Here is a 20,096-nt window from a genome sequence, read left to right as displayed (position 1 = left end):
CCTCACTGGTGACTCCTCACTGGGGACTCCTCACTGGGGACCCCTCAATGGGGACCCCTCACTGAGCACTTTGTTTATGCTGGTTGCAACACTCCTTTGTCTCTGTAACCTTATAAAGGACAAGAATTGTCTGTAGAGAACCAACAAGACAAATTCGGGAAAGCACAGAAGCCCCTGGGTTTGCTTGTGCCCTCTATTCCCTTGCTGAATTCTTATAGGTCAAGGAGCGACTGCCTCCTGGATTCCTCTCTAGGGAAACTACTGAGATGTTGAAACCTACCCCCATTCTGCCAGAACCCTTCAGCAAGATTTGCTCCGGCCCTGGCTTTGTATGATGAAAGAGTTTCATGGAACCAGAAGGCCTGGGCAATCACAGTGCACCATCAAGAGTGGACCAGAAACAGGCAGAAACTTTATACCCTGTGTCCTGGTGGCACTAACTGAGAAAGGAGAATTAGGAAATGTTATCAAGCAGATTATTTCCCCTTAAAACCATACCCTAGCGTGCCTGGTTGTCACATGGTAATACACACATCTAGGGGTGTACAGCCACCATGAGAAACACCACACTGCCATTGCCCCAGGGGTGGATGTGTGGAGAATGTGGCTGGTCTCTGCTTCTAGGGCATCTTCCTATGGAAAGCAAACACTGAGAATCACAGGGGCAGGAATCACTGGCAAGAACTTTCCCTAAATAATGCACCTTTTCACCATTTATGTCTATGTTAAAAATACTTATCCTTGCTTTTGTTTGGGTTTTAATGCCCATCACAGTTCTATAGCTCATGATAGAATTTAATTAAAAACCAAATACCTCATCATTCTTCAGCCAAATGTCTTGAAATCACTGTTGATGAGGGGAGGAGATAAAGTAATTGGATTAGAAATGGGTGGTTTAAGTTTACACCATTTTATTATATCAGGAATTTTTGATATTTGAGCTGCGGCTTTTCACAGCTGTGCAGTCACTTGTGCCTGGGATACGCATATAAGCCAGGTGCTGTGACTTTGTCGCCTTACATTCCGAAGGAAGATCCGTTGTGGAGATGGTGGAGTATTTTACTTTAGAAGCTTTGCATGAAATAAAACACTGATCTCTCCGCTCCCGCAGCACAGCGCTGTGTTCTGTCCAGTCGCTGGCTCTTTGTCCTCTGCGTTACTCCTCACTGTGAGGACAGGAACCTGTGGTAGTGGCCGCGTGGCAGCGCAAGAGTTTCTGCTCTTACATGCTCTGTCTGTAGTAATGTCCTAGTCACAAAGGTATGCATTTTTCTCTTGAAAATAGGTTGCTCTCACTAGAGTGTTCTTATGAAATATTAATTTCCTGGGACACACAGTCATTGTTTGAACTTCTAAGCAGTTGGTTTGTAGAAATAGAGAGAGAAATCTCAGAAGCATGAGGAATGTCTGTGCCATAGAGGATCCCTGGCTTTGTTTAATTTTCCTGTGCTCATTTTGATTCTATATCATAGCTTGGCATATTAAATTTAAAAATAAACACTAAAGAAAAGGTGCAATGTTACTCATAGAAACGTAATGTTGAAATGATGTGGAAGGGATTGTGTATGAATGTTAAGTAAGTAGTATTTTGCGTTTAGTTCATTTTAGGTTTACACAATTCTGAAGGGAGCACAACTCAGTCAATCTGAGCTTTTGCTCGATGTTGACATGTGATATGATAAGCAGCAGTGTGTGGGCGTGTATCTGAAATGACGCATGCCTAGAGACACTGGGGATGTTCCCCGAGAAAATCCCTGGCAACTCTTGGCCTAGTTCATTTAATAAAATTCTTTAGAACTCTCTGTATAAATAAGCCATGTGTATTCAAACAAGCCACTACTTACTTTATCCGAAGTGATGTGGTAAGGTGGGGAAATCTGTGTTCTCACCCAGTAGAATTGAGCTACAGGCCGTCTCTGTACTTCCTATAAAAAACAAAATGCAGAGACTGTGAGTGACCTGTTTTCAAGTTACTGAGGGTGTTGTGAGAGTGCACATTTAAATCAAAACAAGTGAATTAATTGTTAATAAAATATTTCTGACACTCTTTAAAAGAGGCTGTAGCTAAATTACAGAAAATTGAACTATCAGGGTTTATGAGAAGTTTATTAATTTCTGAAAAATTATTGTCATTTTAAAAGTGAGTTAGAACGATGGTCCTCAAAGAATTCCCGAGTGGGGGTCTCATATCTATTTTTGTATGCCTGATTTAGTTGAATTAACAGATTATAAATTATAATTGTATTCAGTGTGTGATGTAAGATGTACCATTGATGATCTAGCCTTTCAAATGCTATCACCAATACCAAATATATTAAAGCTATGAAGTTGTACCTGTTGATTTTTAACAGTTGCTAAATTGGGGATCCCTTACACTCTGCCTTCACTACGAATGTCAAACTGCTAGGATGTGTAAATTGAGAGACTTTTCTCATAATTGAAATGAAGGAAATACCTTTTGCTTAAAACTTGTCTTTGATTCAGATTTCTCATTAGTTCTCAAATAATCTCAAGTGAGGCTCCGTGGGACAGCCTCATAGGACACATGTGACATTTGCTATGTCACACAGGGTCCTTCAGTTTTGCATAGATGTTTGCTGTCAGGTGACCCTGAGCTGCTGCTCACAGACTGGGCCCTGTGGTCTGTGCTCTTTCAGTGGTACAGTCTGGATGCTTTCTGCTTTGCTATTAGAAAACCCTTCCATTTCATAAATGGTACTTTTAGTTTCCTCGCTGGACTTTTCCATGATATAGATTCCACAATGTCTTTGGTTTCAGCAACTGTTACAAACTAAAGAAAAAAAAGAATGAGTCTTTGTTAAAAATCCATATAAATCTTAAGGAACACAGGGATATTCACCAGGACGAGTTTACACGAATAGGAAAGCACTCTTAAAGAAAGAGGAGACAACGGTACAAGGGTTTTGTTTGTTTGTTTGCACTGACATTTTTAACTAGCTATCAAGAAATCTGGCAAACAACCTATGCTTTAAAAAAAAAAGTATTTGTTTCTAAAAAAAGAAAAGATTAACTAGGTCCTGGGGTGTTTTCATGTCTGTACCTCCTTTTTCAGCAGTGTTTCAGAGGCCTAAACAAGCCTGTAAGGTTGTGTATGGACCACAGGCGTTATCCAGAACAGCACAGATCGCACATAGAGGAGACTGAGCCTGCTCGTCACATCTCCGTGCTGGATGGAACGTGCCTGAGGAGGAAAAGCTACCAAACAGCCCTGTTGCTGAACTCATGGGGTGGACCTGCTTCAGGAGTAGTTCTGAGCTTGGCGTGGACAGATTATGCTGCCACCGTATTTTCCATTAAAATACTGGTTTGAGAGCATCATGTGACATGCAGCTGTAAGAAAAACCAGAGATTCCATTTGCCTTTGGTCCAGGTTTCCCCATCAGTGAAGTCGTACAGAACTTTAGGATAATGATCTGTCATGTCTTGAAATGTTCTTTAGTCTGTCCAAATGGCACTGGTTTGCTTATGGTTTTTGGTTTTGCTGTTGTTGTTTGTTATTTTGTTCTGATTATAGAATGGTACATAACTGTTCATGTAAATCATCTTTAAAATTAATAAATACCTCAGTCAGATTACCAATACTATTAGGCGTAAGTACAAACCCAGACTACATAGCAGTTTGTTTCTGAATGGGTAAACACTATAATTACACAGTGGAGTGTTCTTTCCTATGCAGTTTGTTTGTTCTTTGGGCAGACTTTAATAGAATCTCTTTGTAGATCATATGGATAGAGAGCTTATAAACTCACTGTGGTGCTTTTGCTAGTTAGCGATTGTAATACAGGGAGCTGCTGTGTCGGGTAAGCTGTGCTTGGTAGTGCTTTAACAAACTCATCACTTACTCTAGGCTGGATTAAGAGCTCTCCAGTTTTGTTCTGTGTAATAAACCCCTTGCAGTAGTACTGCCGGAAATGCAGGCCCTGTCTCTGCTGCAGGTTTTTCTGTTTTAGGAGACTGGGAATACACCTTGGGGCCTGCATAGGTCACTGAGCGCTGCAGAACCCTGTGCTGTGTTCACTTGGAGAGCCGGACTGTGGGGAGCAGTTCACTAGATCCTGAGGCTTGCTGGCCTTGTGTTGTTTAAGAAACAGGGTGCTGATGTGAGTGTGTGTATAAGGAGCATCATTTTATTCAAAGATTAACTCAGATATGGAAATACTGTCTTTCATAGGCTTAGTCTGTAAGCAGTAGGGATTTTTAGATTGGGACTTTACATCTGTACTTCATTTGACATATTTTTCAAACCCATAGTCAGGAACTCAGGAGGTTGAACAGCATTGACTAGACTTTCAGAGCCCAAAACCAATCCTGTGGGTGAACACATTTCTCTAACAGAATTCCAGTTGTTTGGGCTGGTTGGTTGGTTTCACCTAGCTTTTATATTTTTCTGTTTTAAGTAATAGAGGAAGACATTTAAATTAATGTGTTAGCTTATAGGCAGAAAGAGAGGAAGGAAGCATTGGAGAAGAGACTGTTAAAAGTCTTCCATCTCCCATAACTACACCAGTATGTTTCAATAAGAAAAAACCTGTGCAGTTGGATGGTCCTCAGCTCAGGTGTCACGGGTGATGTTCACAAGCAGTGTGCTGCGTTAGTGCTGTGTGGAGATGCAGTGTAAACACAAAGTGCTTGTGCTAAGCGTGCAGAAATAAGGCTGCGGAGAGTCATTTGATGTTCCATAATGAATAGTGCCAGAACTCTCCAGATTCATCGTGGGTTCACTCTGGTTGTTATCTGTTTACAAACCTTTACTGTGGTCCACATTCGGTGATGCAGTGTGTCGTGTGGTCACTGTGTAGAGTGCCGGATGTGGTGGTGTGGAAGAGAGGCCAGGAACCAAAGTGCCTGGGCAGGTGTGAGGGCCATGGCAGGTGTCCTCACCTTTGAAGTGCTATGGTCCCAAATAGAGCTGAAGCGAGGATTCCGTGAGCTAACACTCCAAAGCTTCTCTTCATCCTGGTGTGAGTCCTGGGGAGGAGTGTTGCGCTGGGAGATGGTTTCTGAGGGACAGTGGGGAGCCAGTGCCAGGCTGCACTGTCAGTGCACAAGCACTGCAGCCCGCTCTGGCGCGCCTCGGTTTGCTCGTCTTTCCTGCTTATCCCAGCACTCACCGCCTTGATGAGGTGATGAATGTGCGTCCTGAGTTAGCCTTAACCCTCCTGAGGTCCGCTCATAATTCAAATGAATTATTTGTTCCAAACAAATTTGCCACTTGACTCGTTGGAAAGAATATTTCTTTAGCTGAGAATGTATGTGATTCTTCAACTGGAAAATTGATTTTAAAAATGATTTTGCTAGGCATGTTGACACATGCTTTCCGTCCTAGCACCAGGAAGCAGAGGCAGGCAGGGAGGGCCATGTGAGTTCCAGGCCCGCCAGGGCAACATAATGAAACCCTGCCTAAATAGTTTCGGATTTTTATTAGGGAACTTTTTGTTTAAGACTTTCAAATGAAGTAACCTTGGCACATGGGGAGATAGCTCAGCAGTCCAGAGTACCTGCTGAGCAGCTCCCGGTGTAACAGGCTCACACCTGCAACTCCGGGCTCAGGGGGTGTGGCGCCTTTCCGGTTGCCTCAGTCACGTACATATCCATAGGTAAAATAAAACATGAGCTTTAAAAATTAGAAAAAGAAGTAACTCAGCACATTTTTATGTCTAAATAAATAATTATTTGTTAGCAGTTAAACTAAACATATATAAAACTTGCATCTTGGAACTGGTGGTCAGTTCATTCAGCAAAGTGCTTCTATTTGCTATGCAGAGCACACGTGACTAGACAGGTACAGTGTGTGTGCCCCCAGCCCTGCGGAGGTAGAAGCTCCCAGGTCTTTGGGGTCACTTGAGCACACCGCCCAGCCTACCCGGCAAGCTTCGGGCCAGTGAGAGACCCTGTTTCAAAAATGAGGTCGATGGTGCCTGATGGACAACACGTGAGCGTGTCCTCTGTGTGACCTCTGCATACTTGTGCACATGTGTGCATGTGCACCCCCACACACATACACCGAGAGTATAAACACTCACGCCATCTCACGTTATGTTTGCAAGCTTGGACATTTTGCTCGTAGTCATCACAGATTTCGGTGAAAAGACAGGGTCACAGAAGCTGCTCTCTTGCAGTGTCCCTCGGCCTGCTTTGCTCTGCTGTCCAGCGTACACGAATTGTGGAGTACAAGCTAACAACGACAGGAGGCGAGGCTCTCCGCAGCGGCGAGCGCTGGGGCCAGGGCTAAAGGGACAAAGCACTTTGCTGACAGTGCTGAAGAAACTCTCACACAGGAGCGCCTTCAACACAGCAGCTTGACCTCCGAGGAAAGACCCTCCTCACACTGACTTTCAAAGGGCTTTGTGAGGAAATTTTACGTTTCTAATGTGTTTTGGAAAAATCTAGATTTAATGTGGCTTTAAAAATGTAGTGTGGAACTTTGAAAAACTTTCCACACCAAACCATCCACAAATCCTTTGTAAGAAACACATAACCACATCTGTGTTATTTATTCTGTTTATGACTTGTCTGCAGCTTATTATAATAAAGGAAACTTTGAAAATGAGCAGAAAACCCGTAGCCCACCACTCTGGACCCAACACTGATGCTAAGTGCAGAATTAGTTTGCTGTCTCCCCAATTACTGAGCATTCCTTGGTTGTTTTTAGTCTGCCTGCTGTTGTAAGTTCTCGCAGCCTCTGCTTTTTCTTCCAGTTTTTACCCGTTCAAAGTGTTGCAGTACTGAGCACTTTTTAATCTGGCGTGTGACTCCTCCTAACCCGTAGCTTCCTTTGGGTGTAGTTTCAGAAGTGCAGTATCTGGCAGCAAGCTGACCACATTTTTTCTCCTCTCTGATATCATGGTGTCCCCCTTCCCTTCCCAAGTGACAGAAGCAGTATATGCCTGTTTGCGTAGTCTTATTTCATTTTTAAGCTCTTGGTATGTTGAATATTAATCCATCTGACCTTCCAGGAAGCAACCCCGACTTTCAGTTGTTACATACTGTGTGTTGTGTGTGTTCCACAGGCCCTCAGTCATCCTCAGGGACTCTCCTCACAGAGTTACAGTGTTGCAAATGATTTCTTTGTGCATAGCTTTTAGTTGTTTGACTTATTTTTAATTAGCATATAGTAGCATGTTCTGTTGTATAATTGATATTCTTCTATATATATAGATTGTAGAATGAACAAACTGGGCTAATTAGCATATCCCACCACAAATATTTTCCCTTTCTTTGTGATGAGACCATCTCAGTCCACTCTTAGCTCCTTGAAATGCTCGAGACATTAGGAAATAATTGCTACCATGCTGTGCAATATATCATGTAGCAGCAAATTTCTTTTAAAAATAACTTTTGGCTGAGTGACTGTCACACCATGATGATAAATGGTAAAGGAAATGATGCCTCAAATATAGTTACTTATTAGAACCATCATTTTGAAAAATCACATTCGTTTATGCTAGGGTCTCGTGGCTGCTGGTCATATATTATTTAAAATTTTTTATGCATGAATACTGCTTGAGACTTTTGACTAGCCATAACCTGTAGTGTTAATTTCTCTGTCTTCCATCACATTTTGTATTAGAATGTTTAAAGTAACCATTATTAAATGTCAGTTGACATGTGCATTTTTGCCTCTACAGACAGCCCCATGTAGGAATGAGTATTATTTTAGTTCATTGTCCTTATGGAATAAGAGCCACTAAACTCTAGGTTAGTGTGGTAATTGTTATAAAGTTGGGCATCACAGACTATTAGGTTATAGGGAATTTATTTTCTAATGTTGCCTTATATATATCTAAATAATCTATTTACCTTTCCGTTTTTTATACTTTGTGAGCACTATAATAGTTATTGTTAGTACTCTATTCTAGAATGTTTACCTTAGCATCCCATTGCCTCACATCAGAGAGATGGCTTAGCTGGAGATGGTGTGTCACTAAGCCTGATGACCTGACTTTGCTCCAAGACCTACATAATAGAAAGAGATTGTCCTCTGACAGCCATATGTACAGCAGGTCACACAAAATGTCCACATACCCACATACGTACACATTAAATGTATAGATGGATGGATGGATAGATAAATATATAGACAAATAGATAGGTAGATACATAGATAGATAGATAGATAGATAGATAGATAGATAGATAGACAGACAGACAGATACATAGATACATAGATAGATACATAGAGAGATACATAGATAGATACATAGATAGGAATAGTACATAATGTGGAAGGATTTCAGAGGTTATGTCATGGTTTGGTGTGTAAAGGTGACTTCCATCAAGCCTGGTGACCTGAACAGGAACCCATATGGGTAAAAGGAGAGAATTAGCTCCCCAAAGTTGCCCTCTGACATAGCACACACACACACACACACACACACACACACACACACACACACACAAATAAGTAAATATGACTAGAATTTTCCTTTGTTTCATTTTGTTTATGAGATAGATATATCCCTGGCTGGCCTAAAACTTAGATCTGCCTGTCTTTGTGTCCATGTACTAAGATTATTTATTTATACATACATACACATGTCACAGTTCATGTGACATTTCTAAGTCTGATGTGAAGTATACTTATCTGTATAGTTTGGTATCAGATATCACTTACTATGTGTCTTTGGGGTCTGTTTTTCACCATTTCTTATTTTAATAAATATACTGCTAATATCCAGCCTTCATTTGATGTCCCCTGGCCTCGCTACAAGAAAGTTAAAAAACAAGGGCATCTCTTAGAAAACCATCTTTCCAACCTGGGCCTGTAATCCCAGGTAACTGGAGGCTAGACGCAGAGGATTCTGCTTTCAAGACTTGCCTGGGCTACAAGGAAGTTCAAGAACAGCCTGAACAACTTCTGGGACCCTATCTTAAAATTTAAGAGCAGACTGGGCACACAGTTTCTTGGTAGAGTATTTATTTAGACAATTCACAATACTCCAGATTCAGCATCTAGTTAGGATATGGAGGGCCTCTTCCAATTAATTGAAATTAAATATTAAATTTAATTAAATATTTGAAAATAAAAATGTTAATTGTTTCCTGGCCTTTTAGCTAGGATTGAGTATAGTTGTGTTTTCATGTCATATGCAGCCTCTGAGGTGTGTAAATGGAGCTCTGGAGCAGAGAGATGACGAGGAGGCCTGCCCCATCCACCCCAAGCTTCACGGACCACAGCACTTACCGCACCCCTTCGAGGACTAAACCACTGTTGGGCCTGATTGTAAACTTTGATCTTTATCATGGCTTCATCTTTCTTAGCATCACCTAATATCTTGTATTTATTCACATACTAGGAATGACATTTTCACCATTACTGTTGGCAGGAAACTTGGATTGATTCAGACTTTCCCCTCATGGGTTGGTTGGCCCTGTTGCCGCCCCTTGCATCACACTCAGTGAATGATTTTCTGTGGCTTCTGAGAGCAAAGCCTATGAAGAGCTTAAATTCTGAGGCTGCTGGGCAGTTCCCCAGCATTCCTACTTATCCTGCATGACAAACGTCTGGCCCTGTGGTAGGAATTTCCAGCTTTCCCACATCTTTCAGTAGGAACTGCTACCCCCTTCTTGCTTACGGGCGATCCGCTAGTACGCATGCGCAGCTTACCAGCTTCCGCGGAGGCTGTAGGACTGGGCAGCGGCAGTTGTTGAAATCTGGTCGGAGTATCTCCATCACACATTCCGCCACCCAGATGTGCAGAAATAGCCTTTTCTCGTGTAATGCAAGTGTTATTCTGTTGCTGTTTATCATTTCAGGGGGATGTTTCTTGCTTTTACTTACTATTATAGTTTTCCACTAAGATTCCCAAGGAAATACATTTTGTAATATTGAAGTTTTGTTGAGGTTGAAATGTGCTATGATTGCCCCAGGACAGCATCTCAAGGGCCTGAAGAATACATTAAAGTGTCGATTTCTTGTAATAACCAGGTCATTTCCCACTACAGGTTCACAGGGTCTGAAGTTCAAAGATACTGTAATGTTTGGGGCAATTCATAGGAAGCAAATGTAACTACTATTTAAAAGGTCAGTGTGTAGCGCTGTGTGTGCTGATAGGAGTAAGAAAAGCTTGCATTCTCCCCCCGGCCCCTCCCCTTCCTCCTCCTGCCCCTCCTCTTCGGCTGCCTAGAATAATCTCTCACAGATGATTAGACAACAGGTGCCTGGAGAGCGAGGCAAACTGGCTTTGTGCCACATGTGCACTGTGGAGATCCAGTGTCACCCCAGGTTTGGTGTATCGCTGTGTCCTGCCACGGGAAGGGATAACCCAGTTGAAATACAAACTGCAGCTCCTGAGGGATTAGGTGTTTCCTTTGCTTTATAGCACAGAGTTTTACAGTGTCTTTGTTCGGGAGTTCTCAGATTGCTTAATGATTTCTCCAACCCCCACCCCCACCCACTGTGACCAGATGTGTATCATAGCAGTGTTCGGCCCTCTGCAGGTTGGCCGGTTTCATTGCATAGCTTGGGATATAGCTTTTCTTTATTTAACAATGACATTTAAATGTTTTTGCATTTTAGGGGGCCAGTTCAGAGTCAAGATGTTGTTCTATGGTTTAATTTTTAATCTTATATTGTTTAATATTGTGACATCCCATAAGATGCCTCTATAGTGTTTCAGTTGTGGATAGAGAGCTCTACAAGGATTTTACTCACTATTCAGATTTATGTCTATTAAACCACAACTGGAGTGGTGCTAATTGATCATCTTTCCAATCTCTTAAGGTCCAGGGGCTTTGTTTGGGTTTGCAGTCTCTGTTGATGTCAGTGCCTTTGGGTAAACTTTGGTGCATTTATTTACCTTTTAAAACAGCTTTTAGAACTCACCATTTTAAGAATAGACTGAGAGAATTACAGCCTTTGGCGGTTGTTTGAATGGGAATTCCTTAGAGCTTTCTTAGAGGTTTTAGAGGACTCAAGTCACACTGGACTCCACATTGAGGAAGCATGCCGAGTTGTGAGCTCAGCTCATCCCCTCTCTGCAGTTTGCCTTGTGCTGAAATAGATAGTGCTCTTGGAAGATGTGTGGAGCTAAGAAGAAGGGCTGACTGGGGAACACTGGTTTTGTTTAGGTACACAGGAGAGTAATCTATCACTGAGAAACACCAGCTAAATCTGCTGAAAGGAACACTGGTACACCGGAAGGTAGGAGACAGGAGAGCCAGCTCAATCGGGGACACTAGCCAAGGGTTAATAGTAGAGGAAGAGGCTACACTTGGTGGCAGGTTAAGAGTAGGAAAAGGACTTTGTCCTGTTAGAGGGAGCCAGTGCGCAGTAACAGAGTCACCGGTGTTGTGAGTGGAGGAAGGAGAAAGGCAGTAGCTGCTTGAGTGGCTGGAGTGAAAGACTCCCTACGGACTGGAGCACTGGAGTGAATACAGAGCAGTGGGGTGGGCACTAGGAGGACCTGGTGGACCTCGGAAGTGTGCGGTGAGAATGGTGATATCTCACATGGCAGCATCTCACAGAAAGTGCTTCTGTACAGGCATGGCTCAGAACATGCAATCTAGGGAAGTCTAGTCAGCCCTGATGTGGGTGAGCAGAGCCCCACAGACCACAGCATGGCGTGTGCACTGCTGAAAGAGTCTCTGAAGAGCTGGTGGGTTGCTTAGAACTGGCCGTGTGAGAGAGGTAGAGAGCAGAGGAGTCCAGAAACGTGCATGGCTGGGAGAACTTTGCAGCTGTGCTGGAGTATTCATGCCATCCCCTGGGTGCTGGACAGGGCAGAGGGGTTGTTTCATGCTGGAAAAGAACATGACCAGCCTAGCTCCTAGGAAGCTCACTGGCTACTGTATACAGAATGAAAGGAAGGAGGGAATGGGGCTGAGGGATGAAGGGTAGGGGTGTAGAAAAATAGCTAATGACTAGGAGGCCTGAGTCCTTGGAATATTCTGGGGATGGGATGGTAACTGTATGTGACCTGTTTAAGATTAGAATTTTGTCTTCCTATGTGACTCTGTGGGAAGAACAGATTATGGTTGGTTTGGGTTTCCTTGATGCTGGTTTTGTATTGGATGAGCTTAGCAGTTATTTTATTCAGTTAACCTAGAGAGGGGCTATCTAGGTGTAGTATCAGGTAGAAACTTTGGTTTTCATTCTGAGTCAGTTTGGTCATGTAGTCAGGGTAGGCACTAACTCACCATCTCCCTGATTCCGCATTCAAGGCTGTAATTAAAGGTGTGTACCAGCAGCACACCTGGCTTGGGATTACTTTCAGTTTTTCCCTAAATAGAAAATTCATAGTCTTTATAGACACTGAAAAATCGAGAAGATAAGAGTAATAAATCACCCTCCCTCACTACCCAGAGACAGCTATTATAAATATTTCCATTTCCTTCCATCTTTTTTCAGAAAGCAGTGTTTACAAATCGAGACCCTCCTAGCAGGAACAGAGGTCATTCACTTTATGGTAGAGGCACTGAGAGGTAGGCATAGCGGCTGGGTTTTCTTTTACTGTAGGATGTAGTACTTGCCTTTAATAAGGACTAAGGAAAAAAAGCCTCTCCCCCTTTTTTTCTTTTGAGGACAAAACCTTCATGAGAGATCACCTGTGTGACCTGTTCAAAGAACATTGCCCAGTCACCATGTACATGAAAGCCACTTTTGATGAATGCCAGACTGCCTGCATTTGCTATTTCAGATGCCTTGTGGGGAAAAAAAAATCTCAATGAGTAGTTTGTTTATTGGAGGTAGACCAGTAGGACATGAGACAAGTGACAAGTAACTACAAGGAACAAGTGACAATTGACTGGGCATCTTAACTGGTTTGTAAGAAGAAAGGATATGTGGGTCCTGCTAGTGCCTTTCCCTGAGCTTTTTTTTTTTTTTTTTAACTTGCTTTTAATCTGGTTGGAGATTGATGGAGATATTATCTTGAGCTGTTAGGAGCTGTGAGCTAGATCAGAATGGCAAACACATTGTCAGCTTTCAAGACTATGGATGAAGTAACAGGCTCTGAACTTCAGCAAGCTGCAGGATTTGTTCTGCTGTGGGGCCTTTGAAGGAATGTTGCTCCCACTCAGCGGGGGGAGGGGGGTCGAGTTGCTGGTTATCTAGTTGGATATTTTCCCTAGTCTGACTTATAGACATTGTAAGTGGCTTTAAGGTACCTGTCTGTCTAGCACTTTCATAGTTTCTTCTGAGTGTGGACTTTTTCTTTAATGTGTAAAAATTAGCACTTGTGGTTTAAGTGTGGGAGCATTGTGTCACAGTGTCTCCGCCATCACCTCCCTGTGCTGTCAGGATAGTTCCAGGGCCTGGGCTGGAGAGATGGCTCAGTGGTTAAGAGCACTGACTGCTCTTCCAGTGGTCCTGAGTTCCAATCTCAGCAACCACAGGGTGGCTCAGAACCATCTGTAATGGGATCTGATGCCCTCTTCTGGTGTGTCTGAAGACAGCTACAGTGTACTTATATATAATAAATAAATAAATCTTTTTAAAAAATTCTTACAAAAGACTAGCAGGGATTCAGCTTCCTGCGTGAGATACTGGGGATAGGAAGCAGAGAACACCTGAGCCCACTTCCTGCTTCCTGGAGCGAATGAACATGCAGGGATAGACAAAGCAAACTCAAGACACAGAAAGAGCCATAGCAGTGATGGCCGGTGTCACGTGAAAGTCACTCTGTAGGTTGCATGAGGTGCAAGAGCTAGCAAGGCCCTGGCCTCTGGGTTAGGCTGACCCTTGTTTCTACTGCTCCTCACTCTGGGAGTGTAAGCACACAGCTAATCTTGGAGTTGCTGGAGGGCAGGGAGTCTGTAGCTGAGGGTGTGACAAGGCTGTGAGCCTGAGGAAGAAAGGAAAAGTTCAAAATGAAAAATGTTTAAACAATTGGTAGGTTTTTGTAAAAACAGACTGAGAAGTAAAAGCTCTTTTGAAATTTTAATGTAGACAGAAAATGTGTTGTTCACTGAGGGGGAAAGTGAGGTATTCATGGCTCCCGTGTTGGGAATTTCTTCTTCCTCATGCTCCCAGGACAGTGCAGTGTCTGTGAAGCTTTCAACTAAACTGAGAGGTGAGGACCTTCCAGACCACTGCCCCCAGCATTGCTCTCTCCTTCCTTTTTGGATTTTCTCTGCATGTTATTCTGTGCTCTCTCCTTCCTTTTTGGATTTTCTCTGCATGTTATTCTGTGGTCATATTTCCCTGGGCACTGCCTTGTACTGACCCAGGAAAAGAGTGTAAGCTGGTCCAGTTTAGATGAGATAGGCTCTAAGGGGACCAGAGGAGTGAGGTTAAGTTATTGGCCCTGTGGCCACTCAAACCCTGAGCAGAACTTTCTATTGAAAGAGCAGCTTGGGTCCAAGAGAGACCTGTGAGTTGTCCGCCTCTCTCCAGCCTGTCACTCTCAGTGCCCTCTGAACTATCCTGGGCACAGTTATGTGGCGCGTTCCTCGACCAGCGAGGAAAGACAACCACCACGAGAGGATTCTTCTCAGATCACGCTTTATTGTGGGAGCCTCTTGGTTGAAGGGAAGAGCAGGAAGCGAGGGGCGCCAAACTACCCTAGCTGTCTGCTTATATAGGGAGAAGCGCATACGGGCTTGCCATGATTGGTTGTCACCAGTCTGCTGACACCAGAGGCCTCAGGATTGGCTGGAGATAGGTTATGTACTGCGCATGAGCAGGGTGCAGCGCCTTCGCTGACAAGAGCATTACTATATATGGAGTTGTTTACCTCAAACCGTGAGGGAGCCAGCGCCATCTTGTAATGGCGTCCGCATTCGGCTCCCCACACAGTTAGGTCATCCTCCTTGTTTTATTTCTTATTGCATGGCCCATAAATTTAAGCCTCCAAGTCAGGAGTGTTTGGCTACAGGACATGTGTCTGTGCTGAGTCAGCTCTTCCTTGTGCTATGCTGCAGCCAGATATACAGTTCAGCAGTCACTTGACAGCATTCACATTGTCATAGGTGGGACAAGGAGCCTGGCAGTGGGAGTGTGGCCACACTCCATATGCCTTATTTCCCATTCCATTGACGGGACTCAAATATCCATAGCATCTAGAAACCAATCTCCCTTGTGTGTCAAGGAAACCATATGTTCCAAGAGTTCATATCATATTTGCCTTTTATATTCAACACATTGCAGGAATTCAAGTTGTGCTTCAGAAATAATTAAAGCAATGAAAGCATCATAGACAAATATATATATATATATATGTAAACCACAGGGAAACATGAATAGGCAGAGGCCGCTACATGTAAGATCTGCAGTCTTAACTGCTGAAGTGCGTAAACTTTCATCTGAACATACTCTGTTCTGTGTTTTGGAAATGCGGTTTAAATATCTAAACCAGAGCAATGACCTAACTGAAAGAAACTCTATAAAATGCATGGAAAACAGAACCAAGCAGCAGGAGCTCTGAGTCCTCCGTGTGTGGAAGGGGCGTCATACCCTCACTAACATGAACCCCAAGTCTTAGTTAGCATGGAATTTCTGCCCAGATGTTGCTTCTGAGGAACTGAGGCCCTCATGGTGTCCAAAGCTGCTGCTGATTTGTGGCACCCTGGAGTTCCCTGCTGCTTTCTAGTCCCAGTTCCCATCTTTAGGTGGCTAACTCCCCAGAAATACAGAAACCATTCCATCTTTCCTCTCTGGATGAACCAATTCATTAAAATTTTTGCATTATGAGCAAGCACATGTGTGCATGAACACCCATAACAGAGCTCAAGCCCTAAAAAGTATGTACCACTAGTCTCTGTAGCATGTTAGAGTAACACCTTATAGACAACAACATAATAGTTTGTGACTGATAATCCTTAGTCCCATGGAATGAAACTATATACTCATTTCAGAACAGAAAGAAAAAGTAATTTCAAATGTCCAAAAAATGTGTTTGAAAGGGTGAACATGTACAGCAGAATCTTTTAACATGAGACTTTAGCTAATTCAGTACAGAATGTAGATTCTAATAGGCAGATCATTGTTAACACAAATTATATATCCCTTTTTACTGACTATAACAGTCCATGCCTATAAGCATTGCTTGCACTGAAGGCTCATGAAATGTTCACTGAGGACTCATTTGCAGAGTATTAATACTGTTTCTCTTTAATGTTAAGAATTTTATATTCACATGTCAAAAAGTCAGCCCCTTAGATTAATAGGTAATGAAAAGTCCCTTTAAAACGAATTTTAATTACATGTATGTAATTAATACATGGGTGTGTGCAGTTCATATGGAGGTTAAAAGCACCAGCCCCATAGAGCTGGGTTATGGGTCATTGTGAGCCACCTGATATCGGGTGAAGAGAAGTCAAGAGCAGTACATGCACTTAACCACTAAATCACCTCTTCAGTCAAGCACTTTAAAGAGTAGCCATGTTAAAAGTAAGTGCAGAAACCTGTGTCAATAGCTTGATCAGAATGTCAGTCCCACAGTGAGTAACTTAAGGGATCAGCTTTTCTGCAGCCTAAGCACTGAGCAGGTCGTGTAAGGTTGTTTTGCTTGTGCACGGTGCTAGGTCCATAAACAAAGCCATGATCCAGAAAGCAGAGGAGTAGGGGAGCAGTGTGGAGTCTGAAGCACAGTGAGCAGTGAGGGCAAGCCTGACCATCTGGACTCCTGCAAGCAGCTGCCACTGATGCTCCAGGTGCTCTGCAAACACCTGCACTGTGCCAGATTGCAGCACACAAACTTGGCTCAGGATCTTCAGAAGCCGGAAGAACTTGGAGACCAGCTGCAGCCTGAGGAGAGCTGTCTTGAGCTGGAGAAGCTGCAGGCCTGGTGCTGCTGGAAGCCAACAGTGTGTGGCCATTAGGTCTGTAACTGAGTGTGAGCTACAAATAGCACCTGATACCATACCAGCTTGCCAAGAATCAACATGGATGCTGCTTCCTGGCTACTTCCACATCTCACTAAAGCTCTGTGTCAGACTATCCCACACTACACAGGAAGAAACGCTGAGCAGTGTCCTTCCGGGATAGGCAAAGTGACATGGAATGGAGCCTTCATAGTTCTTCCCTTTGAGCATGGCACTCAGATACACCTTTCGAGCAAATTTAATTTTCAAATAGACCATAGCAGTATATTATGTATGCTCTTACAGCCCACACACAAAGGCATTAACATCTCCCCTAAAGGAGAAAAGACATTATCTGTCTTTGGGTGCTAGCCGTTCTCTTCAAGCTTTCTGGCTTCTTGATATTGTGCAGCTTATACTAAGTAAGATGTGGAAAGCAAACCAATTACCAGCACTTAAGAGACTTTAGATTTTTAAAGTGATTTTATATACTTTAAAGAGACTGAACTTTTAAAATGTTTGAATTTTTAAAGACTGTGGAACTTCCCAATTTCCAAAATAGTTCAGAATACAGCTTTGCTTGATTCTTAACGTGTGTGTCCTGGTTATTTCTTTGTCAACTTAACAAATGCTAAAGTTATTTCAAAGATGAACCTCAGTTGAGCAAATGCCTCCATCAGATTGGCCTATAGACAAGTGTGTAGAGCATTTTTGGCTCATGATTGATGTGGGAGGGCCCAGCCTATTGGAGATGGTGCTGCGCTTTTGACAGTTTCCTGTGGGTTATGAGAGCAAAAGCTTAACAAGAAGAGCCATGGGAGCAAACCAAGAAACAGCGTTCCTCCATGGTCTTCAGTTCCTGTCTGGAGCTTCCCTCAGTGTTGGAGTATGTCAGATGAAGTAAACCCTTTCTCCACAAGTTATTTCTGGCCAGTAGTATTTGATCTCAGTAATAAAAAGCAAACTGAGACAGAAATTGGCACCAGAAATAGAGTTATTGCTGTAGCAGACCTGACCATGTTTCTTTGGTGAAGACTGTAGAAGTGTTTGGAGCCTGGGGCTGGGAAGGCCACTGAGTGCTCAGAGCTTAATGAACTCTTAAGGAGAACTTAGAGGATCGGAGTACTTCTGATCAGATGTGATATTTCAGGAGGAAGCACAGAGACCCAGTGGAGACTGTTGAGATTGTTGACTAAAACTTGTGGCAATGAAGCCTTTGCTTTACTAGGACATTTGATGGTGAGTAGCTAGGCCTGAAAAATCAGCTTTGATTAATAGAGACAAGCATCACTGAAACAAAGTCTTTTTGAGTATCTTCTCAAGTTCAGCACACAGGTCTGACATAGAAGGGGCCAAGGCCGCTCATGCTGGCAGCCAAACTTGGTGTGCTAGGTGGTAAGTTTTAAAGGCATTCAGGAGTCATGGGAAGCATGTGGCTGTGAGAGGCCAGGAGAGACATTGGTAAGGGTGGAGCCTGAGCTGCATTGGAAACATTAGGGATGCAGGGGTCATGGAGAGAAGTTGATGCTTGACACCGTGTAGCAGGGTCAGTCTTTGAAGCATGTGCAGGAGAGGCTAGTGATACAGGTGCAGCCTGTGCAGACCCTGCCACATTGGAGGTGACAAACTCCTAGGGGACTCCAAGGGCAGTGGCAGGCATGGTGTGGAGCTGGTCTAAGCCTATGAGGCAAGCTGTGTGTGCTAAGGATGGTGGAGCGGAGAGGGGCGAGTTGCCTAAGCCCTTTGGAGCCCAGAACATCATGAGTGTATCCCAGATGCCAGACACTGAGCTGCAGGATTTGATTTACCCGCTGGAGTTTGGTTTTCATTTGGTTTGTTTGTCGCCATGTCCTGGCTCTTCCTCCTTAGAATAAGAAGTTTGTAACTTAGTTCTGAGTTTACGGGGACACTTGAGAGACTTCAAAAATTGTAAAGTGGTGTTAGGTATTTTAAAGAGGCTGAACTTTTAAAGTGTTCCAGTTTTTAAAGAATATGTTTTATCTTGTAATATTGACATTAATATGAGATCTTGGGTAGAAACAAGAAAGAAAAGTTATTGGTGTGTCAGGGTAACAGGCGGTCGATATCCTGGTTGGGTTTGTTTGTTTGTCAACTTGATGCACACAGGTGTTGTCTGGGAAGAGGAACCAACCTCAGTTGGGAATGCTCTCTTCAGATTGCTCGTAGACAAATCTATAGGGCACTTTGGTGACTGATGTGAGAAGGCCCAGTGTACTGGGGATGGTGCCATCCCTGGACTGGTTCTATATAGTCTAAGAAAGCAAACTGAGCAAGCTATGGGAAGTAAGCTGGTATCCGATGTTACTCCATGGTCTCTGCTTCAGTTCCTGGGTCCAGGTTCCTGCCTTGAGTTCCTGCCTTGGCTTCCTTTCCCTCCATAAGGAAGCGTGACCTGAGAGTTGTAAACTAAAATAAACTCTTTGCTTCCCAAGTTGCTGTTGACTGTGGAGTTTCATCATAGCAATATAAAGAAAGCACATGTGTTTGGTAATAGGCAGCATCGCATGGCTTCTGTAGGTACCGCAGCCCTTCCCACACTGCTCTCCATGGTGATGCGTTCCTCCAACCTGTAGAGACCCAGAGGACGAGCCCCACATTTGGAGCTACAGTCTGCACACATGTACAAGTGATTCGTATCCCTGACATAGACTCAGACCAGACATTACTGAAATCTGTTAAACATGTTTTTCTTGAAAAAAAGATTTCATGCTCAAATAAGTTTTGGAAACACTGAGTAAGCAGCATTAATTAGATTTATTCATGTTAGTGTTTCTCAGAGCCCTTATCGTATTAATATGACTCGACCATTGAGTCATTGTGGGAACAGCTCCCAGGGTTATTAAGGAACATGCTGAAGATAGATTAACTTCTATTGAATTACTGTTTCTTCTACTGATTTGCCTCCAGCCCATTTAACTAAAGTTTTTCTCCAGTAACCTGATCAGATTTGACAAGCAGGAGACATTGATAACAAAGTATAGAACCTATTTATATAGTTTATCACGGGTTTGGAATTTTCTTGGGCTGCCTTTTGACAGGTAAACAGAGGGAAAAAACTTCAGTGTGTGGTGTGCGGGATGACTGCTGAGTGTGTTCTCTGGGTCAGGGTGGGTGTCGTAAGCTTTGTGATCATTGTAACACATGAAGTGCAGCCTGTGCCAGGCAGAGCAAGAAAACCAAAATCATAGCCTCACCTTAGTGATTTCACCTGGGCCCGTAATGACTCCTGGTCTCAGAAGCAGTGCTGATAGCCCATATACATAAGGCTTTGGAGTGTGTGCTGGACTCAAGTGTGAGGGGCTCTGCTGCCT

General features: G+C 43.3%; 1 protein-coding gene across 1 annotated transcript in view; it reads left to right on the top strand.

Moving 5' to 3' along the window:
• Nucleotides 1-20,096, top strand: part of COX10 (cytochrome c oxidase assembly factor heme A:farnesyltransferase COX10) — a 109,881-nt gene that overhangs the window by 59,076 nt on the left and 30,709 nt on the right. The window lies entirely within an intron of this gene.

The sequence above is a fragment of the Micromys minutus genome, assembly GCF_963924665.1.
Source record: "Micromys minutus genome assembly, chromosome: 10".
Classification (NCBI taxonomy): domain Eukaryota; kingdom Metazoa; phylum Chordata; class Mammalia; order Rodentia; family Muridae; genus Micromys; species Micromys minutus.
Note: the sequence above shows the minus strand (reverse complement) of the source record. Positions and strands in the feature narration are given on the sequence as shown.